This window comes from Quercus lobata, unplaced genomic scaffold, assembly GCF_001633185.2.
Source record: "Quercus lobata isolate SW786 unplaced genomic scaffold, ValleyOak3.0 Primary Assembly Scq3eQI_1866, whole genome shotgun sequence".
Taxonomy (NCBI): domain Eukaryota; kingdom Viridiplantae; phylum Streptophyta; class Magnoliopsida; order Fagales; family Fagaceae; genus Quercus; species Quercus lobata.
Window position 1 is genome coordinate 120790 of NW_022154708.1, and position 18975 is coordinate 139764.

An 18975-nucleotide genomic window follows, 5' to 3' on the forward strand; every position below is an offset into this window, starting at 1 on the left:
TTTCATAAGCATCGATTGTGGGGCAACCAGCGATTATTTGGATGAAGGCACTGGTATATTTTACAAGTCAGATTCAGGTTTTGTAGATACTGGGACAAATAACGTCATATCCCCCGAGTACTACTCTTCAATGGTTTCTCCTAACTATGTACGGCAAATAAAAAATCTGAGAAGCTTCCCGCAAGGAACAAAAAATTGTTACACCTTGAAACCTGAACAAGGCAAAAACAGTAACTATCTTATCAGGGCTTCTTTTTTTATGGGAATTATGACAACAAGAATCAACCTCCAAAGTTTGACGTATACGTTGGGGTTAATTTTTGGACCACGGTGAGTTTTAGCGAGTCAGATCAGATTTATTTTACAAGGAAAAAACTTCCGGATGTCATTCATGTTCCCTTGTTTGATACAATATTTGTTTGTTTGATAAACACGGGGTCTTGAATACCGTTCATTTCCGCCTTGGAATTACACTATAGTACTACATTGGTCTTACAAATTGATATGTCACCAATTAGAAAGAAGCAATTCAAATTTTAATTATAAAATAATTGGAACTTATTAATTACATTCATTCTCACATCAGCTTATAAATTTTATGTTGTCATATATTTGACATTTTCCTTTTAAGTACTTGGAATTGCGTTTCTGCAAAATTTTAACATGACAAATGCTTTTGTCTGTCCTAGGTACGAGGACGATGTTTATGATCGCTTATGGCTTTCTCGAAGTACGTTGTTGTCAAACTGGGTTCCAATCAATACCTCCTCAGTTATTAACACTCAGGACAGCAATGATAGTTATCAACTACCAGAACAAGTGTTGAGAACTGCCGTTCAACCACCCAGTGGTCACAATGCCTTAACGTCAATGCAATTGAGTACTATAGTGTAATTTCTCTCCCGTATAAACCAACCGACCCAAAAGACGGTAAGTTCAAAGAAAAAGGTTCTAATTTGAGAAAGAAGGATAAATGGTTGTCACAAATTAGTTTTTATTTCCTTTCGTATTCTTTTATCTTGAATGATTATAACCTCGTAATATTTGTTGCAAACAATAGTTGCTGCTATCATGTACATCAAACAAACGTACACGATCTCTAGAGACGATTGGCAAGGCGACCCATGTGTTCCACATCAATATTCATGGAGTAATTTGACATGCAGTTCAGATGATACTCCTAGGATCATTTCACTGTGAGTGCACTTCCAAGCCATGTGAAACCAATACAAATTCCATCATTATATTTATTTTCTAAAGAAAACAAATTCCTAGAATATGGATCCATTATGATAGTCCTAGTCCAGCTACAATAGCTGGACTATACGACTATCATAAAAATAGCTGGAATTTTTAAAAATGCACCATTGAAGAATTATATAAGATGGAGTTGGTCAAACGAAATTGTAAATTCTGAAGGTTGGCTTTAATTTAATAGATGAATGCCTCAACATATATGCCCAAATGTTTACTTGTACGTACATATCTTTTTATAAATTTCAGAAATTTAAGGGGGAACAAGCTCTTATGTAAGTCTAAGAGGGAAAGAGAGAGGGAGAGAGAATATGAAAATACTCTCTGGCAATGACACCAACTCTTTAATTCATCTTTGATAAATTACAAGCAGGTACTTGAGCTCAAGCAAATTGACAGGGAAGATAGCGACATCAATCTCCGACCTCACAGCACTACAATACTTGTAAGTAATAACTAAAATCGGATTTAATTTGTTTTGGCATTCAGTTATGCTGTGAGTCCACATGTGGAAAAATGATAACTTGAGTTTTTGGGTCGGAGTGTATCTCAAGGTTCTTGACATCTATATGAATAGACTCTAGGTAAATTCTCCATGCATCTACGTACAGTTTGAAAGATAGTAATTCCACAACTTTAAATGGAGCATTTAAAAAAAAAATATCTACCAAATAATTTTTACTAATTAATTAATTATTTATACTTTTTTTTATTCACGTACATTCATTTTTTTTTATCTCTAAAATGCAAAATTATTAATTATATTTTTGTATTTAGCCTGTGCATGTTTCCTTTTTAATTGAGAGTATGACAAATCCACTTATTTGAGGAAATTGAATTTTGCAAAAATATGAGATTAATAAATTAAACTTTAAAGTGTAAAACAATAAAATTTAATTTCGCAAAATCACTATCGTACATCAAGGTTTTCAAACCCAGACCGTTCATTGAACCGTAAAAGGGAGAGGTTCAAGGTTTTTGAGATCGAACTGAGGTTGAATCGAGATCGAACTGAGATGATGTCATAATTAATTTAATAATTAATTAAAACCTAAATATAGATATTAAATTTATAAAACTAGTAAAATTGACAATATATCTATATATATGAGGGAAATTTAATGATCTTTAAGCATATATTTAATAATTAAATAAGAAGATTAATAAAATAAAATAATAACCATGAAAACATTAAAATTTATGATTAATTTTTGAAGTAAAGTTGAATATCTTTGAAGGATTTTAATTATAATTTTTTTTATTCCTTGTAAGAGATGGATAATTTAATTACGTAGAATAAAATTGTATTAAGTTGTTTTTTTATGAAAAAAAAAAAAAAATACTAAGGGGGTGGACCGCACAGTTCTCACCGATTCGTGCAGTCCAACCCTGGTTTTAACGGTTCACAGAATTAATAAAAAATCTGGTTCTTTATGCTTAAAAAACCAGTTTTCATCCCGGTTCCTGGTTTTCACAGTCTGACCTTCCGGTCTAGTCCAGTTCTGAAAACTATGTCATACATAACTTCACATAACATCCAATAGGATCAAATTAACCAAGTAAAGTCAAATTACATAATTTGATAAATTAATACTAATCAAACTAAAAGTAATTTCATACAAAGAATTAAATAGTATGCTTCAAGTGTAAAATTTAGCACAAAAAAAAAGAGATGAAAATTTATTGTTATTATTTTTCAAGTTGAATTTAATTCACCTTGGGTAATTAGGTGGTGTATGGTGAAGAAAAGTTCAAATTTAATTCCTAATTTTAAATTTGATGTTAAAAGAGAGAGAGAGAGCGAGAGAGAGAGAGAGAGAGATTGTTTTGATGAGTGGTCACTTGGTAGAATGAGTTTAATTATCTACTATTTGCAAGATTGGCTTACAAAAATTGAAACCACAAATTGTTAGCTGAAATTGATTGTCAATTATGATTTGGGACTCAAAATTTTGATTTTTTTGGCCACATAGAGTTTCAATTTGGTTGAATTTCTATCACTACAACAAATAAGATTTATGCTGACGAAATGTTTTGTAGCTAGAGCTCTTAGTTTTGTCATCAATTGCCAAAGGCCTCGTAGCTGAATTGACATCTTTCCATGTACAAATTGCTTGAAGGTTTAGAGGAGAAAGGGTTTGAGCTATGAGATTAATAGTATATTATAATTATTTTTCAAAAAAAAAAAAATAGTTTGGTGACTGTGGGAGCATTTTTTGCTCTAAGGAAACTCATGTTTATCCTTAGGCAATTTTTTGCTTGTCCCACATTGAAAAGATGACCTTTTTTGCTTGTCCCACATTGAAAAGATGACCTTCCCCTTTCTAGCTTATAAGGGATGAGCTAATTAGAAAGAGTACCACTAGTATGGTTACTAGTGGTACTCTTTCTAATTAGCTCATCCCTTATAAGCTAGAAAGGGGAAGGTCATCTTTTCAATGTGGGACAAGCAAAAAATTGCCTAAGGATAAACATGAGTTTCCTTAGAGCAAAAAATGCTCCCACAGTCACCAATTACATTAGGTAACAAACAATTCCGTCGCCTATTTTGTCACCTACTATTTGTCCTCTATTGACATATATAATATTAGGGGCTTTGTTGGGGATGGGGAAGAAAAAGAATAGTGATTGTTATAGGAGCTTTTAAATGTGAGTCATTGGCAATGGTCTAAGTGTGCATTTGGGAAGCGCGTTTTGCATTTTCAACTTTTTTTTTTCAAGTTGTGATTGTTGACTTTGGGGTGTGAACAGTGTACACTAGTGGGTCCCGTGCACTATTCACAGGACCCACAAACCTCACTTTTCAGTAGCTTTTTCATTAAAAATGGATCTTACAGTACTATTCATACATTTAAAAATTATTTTGCTATAATGTTTTTCAGTTTTCAATTTTCAGCTATATCCAAACGAATCCTAAGTGGCCCATGCCTAAAGTCTGCCTTAATTGTCAAGGACAAAGTATTGATTTTTATATGCAAGTCCATTAATCCAATGTATGGTTGTTGAGGACAAAGCTTTAAGCTTTATAAGCAAGTCCTATAAGTGAGCTAGTGATTCTTCGGTACTCATTGAATACAACAACGCGGTATTCCTATTTTCTTACATAATATTGAGTCATATAATTAATTAGCTTAATACAAGAATTTGTTACTTGTGTGTTATGATAATATTATGTTGTTGTATGTCCTCTAGAAATATTTAATAATTATCTTCAAATGAAATAATTTACCTTCGTATCGAACGACATTTTTGCCCAATATTATTGTTAAATATTAACTTTACCCCCCCCCCCCCCTCTTCCCCCAAAACATATTTCAGGGATTTATCATACAATAACCTGACTGGAAACGTACCAGAATTTTTAGCACAACTGCCAAATTTGAAGATCCTGTAAGTTATTGAGTTTATTATTAATTATAAACCTAAATTTATGGGTTAGGAAATGACTTATTTTATTTTACACCATATTTGAAGTAATTTAAGAGGGAATAATCTGAAAGGTTCGGTGCCAGAGGCTCTTATACAGAAATCTAGGGATGGATCATTAGTCTTGAGGTTAGTTTTTATTGAATTATTACATTTTTCTATGCTTAGTTGTTCTGACTTCTAAACATGCCAAAAGACTACCAAAACTTTATGCTCATTTGTTCATCTGTTTTGTAAATCTGATTCCTTTTGTATTTGCAAAGGTAATTATGTATATCAGCATCATTTACAAAATTTACTTACCATATCATATTACCTATATGCAAGTCTTGGCGAAAATCAAGATCTTTTTCTCTCAGTTCCATATAAGAAAAAGAAGAAAAAGGAGCTTAATGTTGTACTTGTTGCAACATCCATAATAATCCTCATCATTCTGTTCATTTTTTGTGCTCTGGCTATCCACAAAAGGAGAAGAAGAGGTATGTATTTCTTTATTATCTGGTTCTATAATTGTTATTACAATCCATAGTGGGTTGTCATGCCTCTTAACCAGTTCAAACACCAGAGTTAGTGAAGTATTAATATGTCTAACCTGTACATCTAGCTATGTTCTAAAGAAGAGGACAGAGGACAGAAAAAAAAAAAAAAAAAAAAAAAAAAAAAAAAAAAAAAAAGGAGTCTAATGGACCTATAGTCGTTTTGTATAAGCCACGTCTTAAAACGTGGCTATAGAAAAAACGGCTATAGACCAAATGATCTATAGGCATGTTTTTAGGAGCTATAGGCGTGTTTTAAAAATGCGGCTATAGGACACATTCTTTGTAGTGTCTCCTGATTCAAGTGAAACATTTCATAACATATTTAAAGCATATTAAATGATTAATTTGTAAATTTTTCATTATAACCATGAAATCTTGAAATTTAAAGAACCAAACCAAATACGTCTTCAACAATAACAATGATCGAAATCTCCCATAAAGAAGAGTGTTCCATTTATATGAAGAGACTACTCTACAGAGTCCAAATTCTCAAGGACATTTCTTACGTCATTATTCCAAAATTAACTTGTAATCTAAAAGTTTTTATTTTTTAGGGAAAATATTGGGGTGAGGCAACTCTATAAGAATGATAGTGTGAATTTGATTAATGGATAAATGTGTTGTGTGAGTGCGTGATGAATCAAGACATTGAATATTTACTAGGTTAAATATATTGGGCTATATAAGTGAATACAAGAATTCCAATTGTACTTGGTTCCAACCTACTTTCACGTGGTTAGATTTTCTAAAAGAAGCTTGATTTTAGGGTGACGTTGGATTTTGTTCACTATGCAGTTTTTCTAGCAATGAAGAAGTTGTTTGGGGATAGACTGGGGTTTCTAGAGTTACGGGAGGTGGGAGTGGCATTAGAGTTTAGTATTTGAGGTGCACATATTTCCTTTCTCAATTTGCTTAATTCTAATTAGGGGATTGCAGATTGAGGAAATACATTTTTCCTTTCTCAATTTTCTTAATTCTATTTTTATATTTTTGGGGTGTGACATGTAATCCTTCACTACAGAAACGGCTAAAGAATCCAATATCAAATCAAAGAATCGACAATATAGCTACCCCGAGGTTGTGGAAATAACTAATAGCTTTCAAACCATTGTCGGAGAAGGAGGATTTGGAAAAGTTTATCTGGGCATTCTAAAAGATGAAACTAAGGTCGCTATTAAGTTGCTGTCTCCATCATCAAAGCAAGGCTATAAAGAATTTCAAGCAGAGGTTAGATACATGAGTGCTATATTTTCTTCAATTATTTGAAATGAATAATGCTACATTGCTTCAATAATAAAATATTTTACAACATTTTTACAAATTTTTACAAATTTTTAATATGACAAATTCAAATTCTTATTGGTTCTGATCTGATCCATTAATACAGGCACAACTCTTAATGATAGCTCATCATAGAAACTTGGTCTCTCTCATTGGGTACTGTGATGAAGGTGAATACAAGGCACTTATTTATGAGTACATGGCTAATGGAAACCTACAACAGCATTTATCAAGTATATTAGTATATACATGATAATGTTTATGGTGATTCATTTATGATTGAACAAAAGTATGATAAGTGAAGGGGAAGGCTTTGATACAATTAATTTTCATATATAATTGCAGTTCGTTGGTTCTGTAAAAAATAAATTAAAATTATATTGACTTTTGTTAAGTATCTTACGAACACAATATAAAACATATTTAATACTGTGGGGCCCAATAATTTATGGGCCAGGCCCATTTACTCGTGGGGAATCCAAAGGCCCAAGCCGAGGAGGGCCATGGCCCAAACTCAATAATATAAAGTACAAGATAGCCTTGGGATACAGCCAAGCACAGTTCAATCCTCGGCAGACCCAAAATCCCACCGGAAAGAGGGGCAAAAACGGTGTAGGACTAAGCTTGAAAGAAAATCTAAAAATATCCAGGGAAAGCTGCCTTTACTGCCATTCAATACTCTGCACCTGACAGAGCCGTATTCTTCGGCTTTTACAACCACCCCCAACGACTTTGGGTATGGGCTGATGGGACAAGTATCAGTCTTGGAAAGGTTGACCCTACACGTGGACGAAGGACAGCAAACGCAGGCTAGTATAAAAGGAAAAGTAAGTAATCTAGAGAAGGGCTGGGAAAATGGCCAAAAACCAGAGCCTCCCAGCCCACCTCCAGGAGGAAGACTCCAGGGGTGAAGACAACTTAACCATGCATGAACACCACGAAAAACCCACCGCCTGGTGACCAAGGCCTAGCCTTTCATACCCACGCTCTACAAATGATATTGTTTGGGCCATTTTACGTGCGGACCCACACTGTTATGGTTCGTTACGAATCGTGTCCTCACAATTGGCGCCGTCTGTGGGGAAGGCTTGTGTGTTGGCATAGGCAGTGGGTCGAGAGAGTTCCTTTGTCATTTCTAACCGTTGGTTATAGAGTTCTAGTGTAAAGTTCCGCTAGGGGCTATGATTCTTGACTAGGGGCTACGTTTGCTAGTGTCAATCGCTTAGACGGCTCTAGGGGCTTGGCCGAGGAGCTAATTCCCCTAAAGCCAAGGTCCCACGCCAAAAATTGAGTTGTGGACAGAACCAAGGCATTGCATGATCCTCGGACTCAAACCTATGGGGAAACCAACTACTTGGATGAGAAAACTGAGTTTTGGACAGAACCAAGGCATTGCATGGTCCTCGGACTCAAGCCTATGGGGAAACCAACTACTTGGATGAGAAAACTGGGTTTTGGACAGAACCAAGGCATTGCATGGTCCTCGGACTCAAGCCTATGGGGAAACGAACAACTTGGATGAGAAAACTGGGTTTTGGACAGAACCAAGGTATTGCATGGTCCTCGGACTCAAGCCTATGGGGAAACCAACTACTTGGATGAGAAAACTGAGTTTTGGACAGAACCAAGGCATTACATGGTCCTCGGATTCAAGCCTATGGGGAAACCAACTACTTGGATGAGAAAACTGAGTTTTGGACAGAACCAAGGCATTGCATGGTCCTCGGACTCAAGCCTATGGGGAAACCAAATACTTGGATTAGAAAACTGAGTTTTGGACAAAATCAAGGCATTGCATGGTCCTCAGACTCAAGCCTATGGGGAAACCAACTACTTGGATGAGAAAACTGGGTTTTGGACAGAACCAAGGCATTGCATGGTCCTCGGACTCAAACCTACGGGGAAACCAACTACTTGGATGAGAAAACTGAGTTTTGGACAGAACCAAGGCATTGCATGGTCCTCGGACTCAAGCCTATGGGGAAACCAACTACTTGGATGAGAAAACTGGGTTTTGGACAGAACCAAGGCATTGCATGGTCCTCGGACTCAAGCCTATGGGGAAACGAACAACTTGGATGAGAAAACTGGGTTTTGGACAGAACCAAGGCATTGCATGGTCTCGGACTCAAGCCTATGGGGAAACCAACTACTTGGATGAGAAAACTGAGTTTTGGACAGAACCAAGGCATTACATGGTCCTCGAATTCAAGCCTATGGGGAAACCAACTACTTGGATAAGAAAACTGAGTTTTGGACAGAACCAAGGCATTGCATGGTCCTCGGACTCAAGCCTATGGGGAAACCAACTACTTGGATGAGAAAACTGAGTTTTGGACAGAACCAAGGCATTGCATGGTCCTCAGACTCAAGCCTATGGGGAAACCAACTACTTGGATGAGAAAACTGAGTTTTGGATAGAACCAAGGCATTGCATGTCCTCGGACTCAAGCCTATGGGGAAACCAACTACTTGGATGAGAAAACTGGGTTTTGGACAGAACCAAGGCATTGCATGGTCCTCGGACTCAAGCCTATGGGGAAACCAACTACTTGGATGAGAAAACTGAGTTTTGGACAGAACCAAGGCATTGCATGGTCCTCGGACTCAAGCCTATGGGGAAACCAACTACTTGGATGAGAAAACTGGGTTTTGGACAGAACCAAGGCATTGCATGGTCCTCGGACTCAAGCCTATGGAGAAAACTGGGTTTTGGACAAAACTAAGGCATTGCATTGTCCTCGGACTCAAGCCTATGGGGAAACCAACTACTTGGATGAGAAAACTGAGTTTTGGACAGAACCAAGGTATTGTATGGTCCTCGAACACAAACCTATTGGGAAACCAACTACTTAGATGAGAAAAAGATTGAGTTTCGTAAGGTTGGCTACTTAATAAAAATTCTAAGTTACTCAATCCTCGGCTCTAATACTGTAAAAGGTTAATGCCAATAAGAGTGTTAAGAAGATGGTGAAACGCCCCACTATTCAATAGCCTAGGGGGGCTGTTCATTTTGCGGGTGATTTGTCTTCGGATGGTTATTTCCAACACCGCATCGAGCATTCAGTTATCATCTCGGCTAGTTTTGGGGTAAGTATCGTTTTTCACAAGTTGGCATTGTTGTGCCAAATTGCTCTATTAAAGTTATGGCGATATCTTTTTCTTAGCAAGTATTTTGGCCCTAGGTGTCATTGGTTCAAATGCTATATTATTGTGCCAAACAGCACTCGCAAATTCATAATAGTGCCCTTCTCTTTGATAAGGGGTTAGGGCCCCAAGTATTGTACTCTAAGGTCGACGGTATTGTGCCAGGCCGACTCAGTAAGCTCATCATCATGTCCTTTCTTTTCCTGCCTAATGGAAGTTTCAGCCCTAAGTATCATTTGTTCGATTCAGTATTATTAAGCTGGATTATTTTTATAAACACAGAGCAAGATCTTTTTATTAACTGGGACTTTGGTCCTAGACGTCGGTCACGGTTTAAAAATAAAAAGAATTCACAAGATTGCATGTCTATGCATTGCGTTATCATTTCGGAAATATAGAGATAGAACATGTGAAGTAAAGTGATAACAATTTTTATTAATATAGAGATGTATTACAACGTACAAAGAGGGGCTTAAACAAGCCTATACAAAAGGTGGATTGCCGAAACAATAAAAAAAAAAACAGCAATACAGATAAGTAAATAGTCAGATGTCTTTTTAAATTCGTCTCCGAAGTCCTTCCAAACTCTGTCTCAGTAGCGCCCATATTGAGAGAAGGACCTTCTTCAGAAGAAGATGGAGGAGATGAAGGAAGAAGATGGAGGAGTTGAATGAAGAAGATGGAGGAGATGAATGAAAAGAAGGAGGAGAAGAAGAGAGAAGAGATGAAAAGAAAGAAAGAGGAGCAAAAGAGGGAGAAGGAAAAGCACCAGGATGGATCTGGTGGTAGAAAGAAGAAGAAAGAGAGGCAAAAGGAGGCACTAGTGAACAAAGAGAGGAAGAAGCAGGGGCATTTAGTCCCTGCCTCAGTCCTGACTCCTAACACACTAGTGCCATGTTAGATATGCTCATGAGAGAGCGGTTGGTACTGATAATGGGTGTCCTCGGCTCAGTCACGCCGAAAGTTTGACGTGACGAGCCCCTGCTTCGGATTTCGGCTGAAAGGAAAGTGAGACAAATCTTGAGTCTCCGCCATCCTTGTCCTGACCGAGCCATTTCGAGCTTTATTAGAACATAGTGTTTTTGGGAGGGGTATGGTTCCTTCATTGCTTATTACTATGGTGAACGTATCACAACTTAAGGTATAACCAGAGGGTAAAAACAAACTCTGGGAGGAGTCTAAGAGTTTCAGATTTTGGGGGGATTAAAGGGGTTCATGTATGAGAGAAACAACTCTCGCCTTTTCTTTTTATATGAGGGGCTAAGTGGAAGGTACTTAATATGCTCAGATCTCCAAGGAAATCTGCAAATAAGAATATGCCCGTTCCGCTTCCCCACACCATCAATAACCATTAAATCTGAAAGGTCTCGTAAAGGGGAACTATTAAAGACACGCTTTGGATAGCCAAACGGCATGAGTGCGTCGTGAATAAATTAGGAAGAACATCTCGTAGACCGGTACATTTCCTGGGCAGGTGGAGAACCACCAACATCAATGAAAGGCTGAATTAAATGAGCCATAATAAAGGCTCGGTATTACCAAAACCCCCCTTTCCAACCAAGAGGTCGGATAGCAGGGTTTTGAGGGGCTATTGTGGGGCCCAATAATTTATGGGCCAGACCCATTTACTCGTGGGGAATCCAAAGGCCCAAGCCGAGGAGGGCCATGGCCCAAACTTAATAATATAAAGCACAAGATAGCCTTGGGATATAGCCGAGGACAGTTCAGTCCTCGGCAGACCCAAAATCCCACCGGAAAGAGGGGCAAAAACGGTATAGGACTAAGCTTGAAAGAAAATCTAAAAATATCCAGGGAAAGCTGCCCTTACTGCCATTCAATACTCTGCACCTAACAGAGCCGTATTCTTCGGCTTTTACAACCACCCCCAACGACTTTGGGTATGGGCTGATGGGACAAGTATCAGTCTTGGAAAGGTTGACCCTACACGTGGACGAAGGACAGCAAACGCAGGCTAGTATAAAAGGAAAAGTAAGTAATCTAGAGAAGGGTTGGGAAAATGGCCAAAAACCAGAGCCTCCCAGCCCACCTCCAAGAGGAAGACTCCAGGGGTGAAGACAACTTAACCATGCATGAACACCACGAAAAACCCACCGCCTGGTGACAAAGGCCTAGCCTTTCATACCCACGCTCTACAAATGATATTGTTTAGGCCATTTTACGTGTGGACCCACACTGTTACGGTTCGTTACGAATCGTGTCCTCACAAGTACTAACATAATAGATCAATAAAATAAAAAATAAAATTTTCAATTATATTTTTACTCAATCGTTTATGATCTTTTAAAATGGTATTATTTGACATTTTCTTATATCCCAAAATTATTTATGATTATTCTATAATAAATTTCAGCGATTTGCTTTTAAATATACAAATCAAAGAGTCTGTTATAAAATTATATGGCCGAATTCCTCATTTCTTAAATTCTTAATTAGTTGATGTAGCCCTTCAAAAAAAAAAAAAAAAAAAAAATTAGTTGCTGTAGAAACTAAAATTATAAGTATATATACCACCACCCTATTAACAAGTTGAACCGCTATAGATTTCTGGTTTTTCGAGCCACAGGCATAATCAATATATATATAGGGATAATTACAGTAAACCCACCTGAGGTTAGGCCCGAAAATACTATGCCTACCCGTGGTTCAAAACTTATTACTTTGCCCACCTGAGGTGCCTTCCGTTAGGGCTCTGTTACCCACCTCTCCGTTTGCCGTTAGAAAAACACATTTTTAAAGAAAAATAAACATAACAAAGATCAAAAAGTTAAGACTTTTTATTCCTTAAGAACTTCTTTGCAAACAAAACACAGGAATAGCACAGATCAAATGCTACTCCTGATTAAAAGTGATATCATTGAGCATTTGTTTTTTTATTTTTGTTTTTTTTTATAGATCTCTCCAACTTTTATTCAAACCAAACCAAACCCAAAAAAAAAAAAAAAAATTCCAAATCCCAGAAAACACAAGCCACAAATCCAGAAAAAAAATCACATCTCGCCGGCGCGATCTCGCCTAACGTCGCGATCTCGCGACGGCGCAATCTTGCCGGCGCGATCTCGCCTTCGCGAGATCGCGCCGGCGAGATCGCGACGTTTTTCTGGGATTTGGAATTTTTTATTTTTTTTTGGGTTTGGTTTGGATTGAATAAAAGTTGGAGAGATCTATAAAAAAAAAACAAAAATAAAAAAACAAATGCTCAATGATATCACTTTTAATCAGGAATAGCATTTGATCTGTGCTATTCCTGTGTTTTGTTCCCAAAGAAGTTCTTAAGGAATAAAAAGTCATAACTTTTTGATCTTTGTTATGTTTGTTTTTCTTTAAAAATGTGTTTTTCTAACGGCAAACGGAGAGGTGGGTAACAGAGCTCTAACGGAAGGCACCTCAGGTGGGCAAAGTGATAAGTTTTGAACCACGGGTAGGCATAGTGTTTTCGGGCCTAACCTCAGGTGGGTTTACTGTAATTATCCCATATATATATATTGGAGTTTTATTTTTATTTTTATTATTATTATTATTTTAAGCTTCAATGCCAAACTAAGCCTATGCTCGTAATGATAAGTTCTATTTTTCAATAGTAGTTTTCATGATATGTGAAATATTGTAAATAAACTTGTTTACCAACAAAAATAAATATTTTATTATTTTTCTATGTTGTATGCCTTTGAAAAATGATATCATAGTGGTATGTAAAGAACATCTAATCCATCATTTTTTAGTTTTTTTTGATAAGCAGTTTCTCAACAACTTTATTAAGAAAGTTAAAATAAATTTCTATATGAATCTGAAAAGTATAATTTTTTACATTCTTGTCATCTAGATCTTCAAGAGTGAACATATTATACTTATTAATTCCAAATTGCTTATTAAAAAATATAAAAATAAAGTTGGGTTATACATATTGTGGCCGCACTAAGTGGTTCAATATAAGTATTATAAGTTGTATGACATAATTTTATTATATGATTCATTATAAGTATATTGAAATTATTAACATAGTTTTGCCAAGGTTTTTGAAAAAGTAAAATACCTTTATAATTAAATCCCAATTATTAAAATTTTTAGAAAATTTAAATGAAATTTCACAATTTATTTTAAATTATTTTACAATATATTTTTATTGATTAAAAATCCGAGGAACTAAAAAGGGATTGGGCTTGGATCATGGCCCAAGACAATTTATTTGTAGATGTGAGTTTCGTGGCCAACTATTGAACTTTTAACAATAATTCTTATCTAAGGATTCACATAAAACAAATGATTGGGTGAAAATTGAAAATGAAATGAATTTCTCTTTATTTCTTCTTCCTCAGAGCAATCGAGGAGCCTTTATACTTAGTAAAAAACAGGACTAAGCTCAAGTAAATTCTGTTCTCTCCTTTTTCTTTCTCTCTTTCTTTGGACCCAATCCCTATACATGGAGGATCTCTTTCCTTTTATAGTCTCATTGCTCCGATCCTAGCCTTCCACCTAGATGATGGATGATCTTTCTCTTGGATACTTGTCTCATCCTACTCTTTCCCTTCTTTTGAGGTGGTGTTGGGTAGATAACAGGCTATGAGATACTGTTCAGGTGTCATTTAGCCATTAATGCAACACGCCCAGTTGGTGTAGTGTATTTAATGCGAAGGTAACAGTAGCTTTTCTAGGAAGTTTCCCCTTCTTCTTATCCAAGCTAGCTACTGCTACTTTCCTCAAATCAAGATCCTCAACTTTGTCTAATCACTTCCCAATTTCTTCAGATTGTCTCTTTCTGAGCTCCTTCCTCATACTAGTTGCTTCTTTGGTCAGCTCTCCCATTCGATCTACCTAAGCTTGCTTGAGTTTAATGAATCAGTAGTTGGGTCTTACTGTTTCTCAGCCCAAGCCCAATGCGATCAAGCTTTTTGGCCTCCCACAATAATATTGTATTTGTTTTTGATAGTATATCATGCTTATAAAATGTGTATTTGTCATGCAAATTAGAAAATTTTTTGTTGTTTTTATTTCTACTATACATCTTAGAGTGATGCTAATGATTATGATACTACACATTTTACTACAAAAATTTTACAAATTGATATATCGCCAATTACCCAAAAAAAAAGTGAGTTAAACATATATTTATTATGTTTTAGACACCAAATACATTCATTGTTACATCAGTTTAAAAAGGTTATATAATAAAATTTATACTATGTTTAACATTTTTCTATATTTTATAACTCTTTCAATTATGTTATATACACACACACACTTACATGTCAATATTTTAGCCTATTTATTTTCTAGTATGACTGCAAAACCAAGCTATCTTAAAAAAAAAAAAAAAAAAAAAAAAAAAAAAAAAAACCAACTGAAACCAATTAATCAATTCATTTTGGTTGTAGTTACTAATATGAATGTCTTGACTTGGAATCAGAGGCTTCATATTGCAATGGATGCAGCACATGGTTTGGAAAAGATCAATCAAATGATTATTTCTCTCTCTCTCTAATATCTATCTTTTTGTTTGCACTAATAAGTTAATAAATGCTTATTGTTGGACTTCTAGGGTTGGAGTACCTACATAATGGTTGCAAGCCAACAATAATACATAGAGATTTAAAGACCTCCAACATCTTATTAAATGAAAAGATGCAAGCAAAGATTGCTGATTTTGGGTTGTCGAGGGCTTTTGCAACTGAAGATGACACTCATGTGTCAAGTCGTCTTGCTGGTACACTTGGATATCTTAATCCTGAGTAAGTGTCAAGACTTAATGAATTCCTTATACTTTTTTGCTACATAGGGAATATATGATAGTTTTGTGTACATAAATTCAAATAGTATTACTTAACCTACCATGAATGTTTAAATTTTCCACTACTTAAATATCCACATTTTTCATAAAAGTAACATTGCAAGAAAAATATATTTATTACAACGAAAAAAATCATTACAATAACATCAAAATCATTACAATAGTTGATGTGAAGTGCTGCAATAAAATTTAATATAATAGGTTAGGGCTTTTGTAGCTGAAAATGACTCTCATATGTCAATTTGTTCTATTGGTACACTTGGATATCTTGATCCTGAGTAAGTGTCAAGACTTAATGAAATCCTTATACTTTTTAGCTATAGATGGAATATATGATAGTTTTGTGTACATAAATTCAAATAGTATTGCTTAACCTACCATGAATGTTTAAATTTTCCACTACTTAAATATCCCAATTTTTCATAAAAGGAACATTACAAGAAAAATATGTTTATTACGAAGAAAAAATCATTACAGTAGTTGATGCGAAGTGTTGCAATAAAATTTAAGATAATAAGTTTGGACAACAAAAAATTTTGTTGCAATAAACTAAATATTTTAATAACAATTTTAAGAATGATATATATGTTATTACAATAAATAATTTACTATTTCGAATATCTTGTAGCAATAGGCTATTACTTCTGAATCTTATTGCAATAGATTCTAAATAATAGACAAAAATAATTTGAGTTAAATTATTGCAATGATATATTAGATGTAATAAATTTTTGTTTCAGATTTGTCATTGCAATAATTTGTAAAATAATTGATATCAAGTTATCTCGCTTCATGTTTGTCATTGAAAAAGATTGCAAAATAATTGGTATTGCAATGATTTTTTTTTTTTCTTTTTAAGTTATTGCAATAAATTTTCCTAATGCTGTAAAATATTAAAGTTTCAATTGCAACTAATAATTATAAGTTATTGCAATAATTTATCACTTTTAAGTTGCAAGGAATTTTAACTTGTATATGTGATATTGTATCTAATTTTGTTGTATTGGCACCTGGTGTAATAGATTTCTTTTGGTGTAGTAGAAATATATCGATTATTGAGTATCCTTAAGTCTTAATTGATCTGGCAATTTTCGTGATATTATGTGCATTATTACAAGAAATTATTCTATTTGAATTCCAACTCACACCTCACTTCACTAGTTGGAGTTGTTTTTTATTTTTTTTATAATTTACACTAAAATGCAAAACTCACTCTTTAAGTTTCACCAAAATTTATTTCAAACCTCTAACTTTATTTTTGTTCATTTCAATCTTGTAACTTTCAAGTTTATTCAATTAAGACTTTTCCATTAACTTTTGTTATATGTTATGGTTAATCTTACAATTTTTTAAATTTTTCTTCAAATTTTTTAAATTAATAAAAATTCAATAAATGATTGACAATATATATTTTCCATATTTTTTAATAAAAATTTTAACAAAAGTTTGCAAAAATGCCTTAATTGAATAAATCTGAAACTTAGATAGAGAACAAAAATGAACGAAAACAAAGTTAGAGGGTTAAAATGAATTTTGAAGAAACTTAGAGGATAAGTTTTGCTTTTTAGCCTATAATTTAATAGTAATTACAATAGAGAAGGGGGATTGAACATTGGACATCTTCATTAAAAATGCCATGAAGTTCCAATTAAACTACAAGGCTCTTGGCCTAAACAGGGTTGTTTAAAGGTTTGCTTGCCAACAACTATTACATACGTAACGTAAAATTCAACAATATTAGTCATTCAACTATATAATGTAGCTAGTTGACTAGATCTAAGAGAATGATAAAAATATCTACATAGTTTTGGGATTGTTAAAAAATTCTAATGACTTGTGTTTTACATACAGATTTCAAAAATCTGGAAATTTTAACAAGAAAACTGATATTTATAGCTACGGTATTGTTCTAATTGAGCTAATCACTGGCCGCCCGGCAATAATAAGAGGAACTGAAGAAAACACACACATAGTTGACTGGGTTCATCCTATGATTGAAAGTGGAGATATTCGGAACATTATTGATCCAAGGTTACATGGACAATTTGATATCAATTCTGCCTGGAAAGCTGTGGAGATAGCCATGTCATGCATAGCACCAGGGACAATCCAAAGGTCGGATATGAGTGAAGTATGTGCAGAGTTAAAGGAATGTTTGGCTCTAGAGATGGCTCATGGAAGAAGCCAAAGGATGGTGACTGGGGGCAATAAGACAATTTCAAACAATCAACTCATAACGACCTCTTTAGAGCTTGAATCAGATATTGCTGCCCTTGCTAGGTAGTTGTTAAAGAATTTTCTGTTTGTTTGTGGTAAATACTTCCTTCTATGCATTATGTTCTATCTTCTATGTCAAATATGCAGTATTAATTACATTCGTATTTCAAAAACTTCTTATATACTTATTTCATGATTGGATCTGTTCTTCAATTAATTATGAGGGGGACGTTCTTCTATAGCTTATAATACACAATTTTTATTGTGAATGAATTTCATTTTTATGATGGATTGATGGGTGAGTACCATGAAATATGTATGCAAAATGCATTAGGGTACGTGACTATTAGTCAGGCTCTATTTGTTCCAATTTTGAAAATTTGGATTTAGACCCAAAATGATTAAGCAGTGACTAAATAATGTAACACATTGTTTACACAAATGGATAGTCCAAACCACAATTTTCAATTATCAAATCTAAAAAAATAATAATAATAAAAGCTATAATCACTCAGAGAAGAAACAATTATAATCACTTATATTTACAAAACATGTTTGCAGTCCTAAACTCTCTATTTAAGCTCAATAAATGGACTTCTCTTACCAACCCAATGACAGTGACTTGAGAACAAGCGGATTCTTGTACATGAACTTTCTCCCTGAACAAAGCTCATTCACAATGATCCTAGAACTTTGACACACCAAATAACTCTCCAGAGGTTTTCTATCAATGGACTTTCTAACAGAGGTTTAGAGTTTGTACAGTTTGGATGAACAATGTTTTAATATCAGCTCAAGGCGAGAAATTCTCAGAAGAATTCTAAAAAAGATCTCACAAGGAGAAACACTCAAGGGATTTGGCTACTAGATCTACTCCTGCATTCGGCCTCTTGCCGTCGCTCTGTAGCAAGCATTTGTTCTCTATAGAGAACAGTATGTTGAAATTGAATAGCCATAGCTATTCAACAAATTGGTTTAGTATTCATGTGATTTCAGTCAAGCAAATTGAGGTTCAATCCGTTGAAATTTCAGAGACCACAAAGTTGTGCCAACTTCAAATGGACACATCTCACTCATTTCAATTAATTACATATTGGATTTAAATTTCTATATATTTTGAAAGCCCAAATATATGTTTTCTGACAAAACAAGTTCATTTATAAATTTAATATGGTGTAAAAGATATGAACAAAAGATTATTAACTCATAATCTTTGAGTTAACTCGTAACCTTGTCCCCTTTTAGTAGCTTCTTACTCAATTCAGACACAATATTTTTAATATAGCCTAATTTTGACAAATTTTGGTA

The 18975-nt window shown here is 34.7% G+C and overlaps 1 pseudogene; it reads left to right on the forward strand.

The window, feature by feature from the left end:
• Positions 1-17734, forward strand: part of LOC115972989 — a 21440-nt pseudogene extending 3706 nt beyond the window's left edge.
• The last annotated feature ends 1241 nt before the right edge of the window (positions 17735-18975 follow it).